At 38.9% G+C, this 4,960-nt stretch overlaps 1 pseudogene; it reads right to left on the reverse strand.

Moving 5' to 3' along the window:
* Positions 1-3,940: 3,940 nt before the first annotated feature.
* On the reverse strand, positions 3,941-4,059 carry LOC128247207 (5S ribosomal RNA; annotated as a pseudogene).
* Positions 4,060-4,960: the final 901 nt, after the last annotated feature.

Consider the following 4,960-nt stretch of genomic DNA (forward strand, 5'->3'; position numbering starts at 1 on the left):
TCCATGTTACTGTCCTATATTCCGTCATACTTTCTTTTTTGAAACAGCGATTAAATATAATATTTACCTTCCAAACAAGCGATCATGGTAGCGGAAACTTGACTGGGAGTGTCTGAGTAGAGATTCGATCGTCACTTCAGATTAAGTATAGGCTGCTTAACTCTTTTCTCTTTTAATTGTTTCACTAATCAGACTGCGGCCATTCTGGGGCGTCGCGTTGAAGTGTTTGTAGTCGAATAAATCGAACCTAGAACTACTTTTTAAAAACCTGGCACTTATTCTGCCGGTCTTTTGTCGAACCGCTAGAACCGAGGCCGTGAATACACCAACACAGGTTGTCAAGCATTGGTGGGGGAAACACATACCCACACACACACACACACACACATACAAAGACATGTACGATAGGCTTCTTTCATTTTTCCATCTACCTAGTCGATACATAAAGTTTGGTCGGCCCATGGCTATAGTAGAAAACACTCTCAAGGTGCGCCACGCCATGCAAATGAATCCGGAACCATGTGGTTGTGAAGAATCAATAGTGATGCTTAAGCATCTCTGTTAAGAGTGCAGGCTTATAACCCATAAATGTGACAGGTAGAAAAAAAAAACTCCCTAGAACGAAGGCAGGAAAACTACCTAACATATCATAACAATAACACGCGTCGTACTCGTGCAAATAAACGAAACAGATTCATGAAACGGTTCAATTCTTACTACGTGCAGTGCTGCTGACGATGATGTATAATGTGAACATGTTAATATGTGTATCCTATTAACAACAATGATGAATATAAATCGCCCAGACACATAACTTTCAGCTGAACAGATTCCCTAAGCTCTGAATATCTCAAATAGTGTAGAGAGATATCACTGGTCTAAGCAGTTAAATTACTTTATAATTAAGGACGGTTTCCATAACTTAATCCGCTGAATATTTCTCATCTAAAATATTTGGATACGTTTGTATGATTCACTGCAAATAGATTGCATAAAGGTGTGACTGGACCAAGTTTGAATTCTTTATTTTGCTTAAAAACAATTTAATTTAACACAACAATGAAGAAAAACATAGGACGTGTATATGCTATAGTAGTGTAATGTATCTTACTAGTTGTGGTTATGAAAACGTTGACCATTGCATCTCTAAAATGCAAGTTGCTCATAATAATGGTTCCAAACTTTGGCACGCAGATAGTAAATTCAGGAGTGGGGGAAAATTGACTACATCGTCCCAAGTACTCAACTGGAACTTATTTATTCGATCCTTAATTCAACCTCGGCGCAATTTGAACTCAGAAAGTAAGGACGGACGAAATGGTACTAAGCATTTTACTCGGCGGGCTAACGATTGTGCCTGCTTGCCCCCTTAGTTTCTTTTTCTTATATAAGAATCCTTTCTTCTATAAGCATAAAGCCTGAAATTTGGGTGGAGGGGCCAGTCAATTAGCTCGACCTCAATACGCAACTGGTGCTTAATTTATCGACACCGAATGGATGAAAGGCAAAGTCGGCCTCGACAGAATTGGAACGCAGAACGCTCAGCTTTCGGGCGAAATACCGCTAAGTATTTCGTCCATCGTGCCAACGATTCTGCCGGCTCGCCACCACAGTGTTGTTTTTAATAATGTTGTTGTTGTTGTTGTTGTTGTTGTTGTTAAGGCCGCAAATTGGTAGAATCGTTAGCACGCCGGGCGAAATGCTTAGCGGTATTTTGTCTGCCACTGCGTTCTGAGTTCAAATTCCGCCGAGGTCGACTTTGCCTTTCATCCTTTCGGAGTCGGTAAATTAAGTACCAGTTACGCACTGGGGTCGATATAATCGACTTAATCCGTTTGTCTGTCCTTGTTTGTCCCCTCTGTGTGTAGCCCCTTGTGGGCAGTAAAGAAATAGGTATTTTGTCTGTCTTTACGTTTTGAGTTCAAATTCCGCTCAGGCCGACTTAGCATTTCATCCTTTCGGGAATCGATAAATTAGGAACCAGTTGCGTACTGGGGTCGATAAAAATCGACTGGCCTCCTTCCCCAAACTTTCAGGTCTTGTTCCCAGAGTAGAAAAGAATGATGACGGCGATGATGATCATGATGATGATTAGAGTAGATAGTGATTGGATATGCGGTTTATTGATTCTAGCTTACGATCTGATCGATTGATTATCATTAAGTTGAATGTAATGTCAGCGTGGTCGTATGTTTTATCAATGTTCTCACAATTGTTAATAGGGTCACTTTGTGAGGTTGGTGAAATTTTATGGGGAGCATATTACGTGAAATGGGCAGTCTGGGTACTTTTACTCCTTTCCATACCTGAGTCTTGTGAGACATATTTGATCTTCCTACAAGCTGCATGTATGGCGATGTTAAGTGGGTAACTGTAATTTTGACACAGCTCTATCAATAAGTTGTGATATCTCTGGTTGATTGGGAAGCTTTTATGTGTTAGAACAGAGAAACATGACAATTTTATTCTGATATTAAGTCTAAGCGGTTCAATTATAGAAATTGTGTTTGCCTTATTTACGGAGGTTTCGAGTGAATTTTCAGATTCGTGTAGATTGCATTACTTTAAGTAATTTAAAAGATTTTGTTATTGATATCAGCTTACATTACAGGAAATATTTAAAGATTTGTGGATCTTTTTACATGGAAGTTACACTTCAGAACGATTACTGTTGATAAAATGGTTACGAATGTTTTACTGAATTTTGAATAAGTGTTACATAAATTTTAATGAGCCCATGACTCCAAGAAAATATCAAATGTATATGCGCCGTAAACAGCCATTATTTCGAACATCTGCGTTTCAATTAGGCTTCGTTAAGATGGCATAGGTGATTTGGTAATATTCATATATAAAATATATAGAACTGCGAACGAAGTAGCATATATTCATTCACTTGCTGGCTATTCTGGTGCGAAATTCTTTTTTAAAATCAGGTCAGTTATGGGAGAGAATACATTTGCACTAATGGCCCTCACCTTTTTTATCTGATTTTCATTCTAATCACGTAAAAACATGCTTCCCAAAATATAATTTTTTATTTATTATAAGAAAGTGACACAAACGCATAGAATCACACAAATACGTTACTGGGCTGGTGCATAACTATTGTGGATTTTTTTTCAACAAATTTCATTTAACAAAAACAATAACAATATTTAACAAAAGCTTCCTTAAATGACGTTCGGACCGTCTGCCACGCAAATGGGAAGCGGTAATTGAAATAGATAGTGAATATACTCCGGAATAATAATTTAAATATGTTTTTGTTATATGTTGTTATTGTTTTTGTTGATTAAAATTTGTTGTAAAAAGCTGCAATAATTATGCACCAACCCAATACTATGGCCAATGTCTGCTGTCAGTAGTGATTAAATAAGTCTAATTAACTAGTAATTTAAGCTTTGGTGATTAGAGACCTGAATATCCTATTGTAGACTTTTTTTCTATTTATGGCTTTGGCGGTAGTGTCATTAATAATAAAAAAATGTGTTCGAAAAATATTTGGTTCAAAAAGTGTTTGGTGCCCCGATTTGTTGTCGAATGGTCAGTCGTGACAATCCATCGGTTACGGCGACGAGAGTTCCAGTTGATCCGATCGACGGAACAGCCTGCTCGTGAAATTAACGTGCAAGTGGATGAGTACGCTACAGACAAGTGTACGCTTAACGTAGTTCTCGGGGAGATTCAGTGTGACAGAGAGTATGACAAGGCTGGCCCCTTTGAAATATAGGTACAACAGAAACAGGAAGGAGTGAGAGAAAGTTGTGGTGAATGAGTACAGCAGAGTTCGCCACCACCCCCTGCCGGAGCCACGTGGAGCTTTAGGTGTTTTCGCTCAATAAACACTCACAACGCCAGCTCTGGGAATCGAAATTGCCATCCTACGACCACGATTCCACTGCCGAAACCACTGGGCCATTGCGCTTCAAGTGTGAGACGCTTACAACATTTAGTTTTCGCAAACGGTCACCAATCTGAGTACTCACTAGGCTCGACATTGCTTAACTTCTGTGATCGGATGAAAACCGGTGCTTTCAAAATGATATGGCCGTAAGCGAATGGTCAGTAAATGGACGTCAAAGTAGCAACTGAAGGCTGCGTCTGAGTTTCTGTGATTCTGTGACATGACCAAACGAAACATGGATCAGTGGCAGCAAACTATTATCTTAGTTTACATAAAAATGAAATTCAACAAAAGAGAAATTAAATCATAAAATGTTCATGATAATACAACGGGGATCCAGCAAATGGGATTTTAAAACAGTAAAATAAGAGAATTGAAGTAATTCTGATAACATTCCAAGAATACAATTGTAAAATTGATATTAAATACGAAGGACAAAATGAAAAAATCTGGCGAAAAATAAGGTATTTGTTAATATTCGATAAACAACTACAGATACACACAAATACATACACACTCACACGCGCACATAGACACACACACACACACACACACACACGTACATACATACATACACACATACAAGTATGCTCGCGCACACATCTACAGCACATATATTATAAATGCGAGCCAATATTTGTAAGTGTAGTTACGTCTGCATTTTTCACATCTATTTATTTCGTTCGTTTGATCTTCAATCAACAGAAGTCGCGCCTTCGCCAGAAGGAGGCGCTGCGATACTAATCAGCACCATCGCCACCGCCTCAACCATCACATTCAGAATTACCTCAACCACCGCTACTCAACAACACCAAGAACAACAACAGCAGCAACAACAACAACAACAACTACTACTACTACTATTACTACTACTACTACTACTACTACTAGTGCTACTGCTGCTGCTGCTGTTTGAATTGTCAATTCTCTCATGTGTTGCATATTTTCGAAAATACAACTTTAACATATCCATTAAACGTGGAGGTACATGGCATAGTGTTTAAAGCAGCGGTCGAGGGTCGAAGGATCGCGGGTTCGAATCTCAGACCGGGC

The sequence above is a fragment of the Octopus bimaculoides genome, chromosome 2 (genome assembly GCF_046866305.1).
Source record: "Octopus bimaculoides isolate indiv1 chromosome 2, ASM4686630v1, whole genome shotgun sequence".
Classification (NCBI taxonomy): domain Eukaryota; kingdom Metazoa; phylum Mollusca; class Cephalopoda; order Octopoda; family Octopodidae; genus Octopus; species Octopus bimaculoides.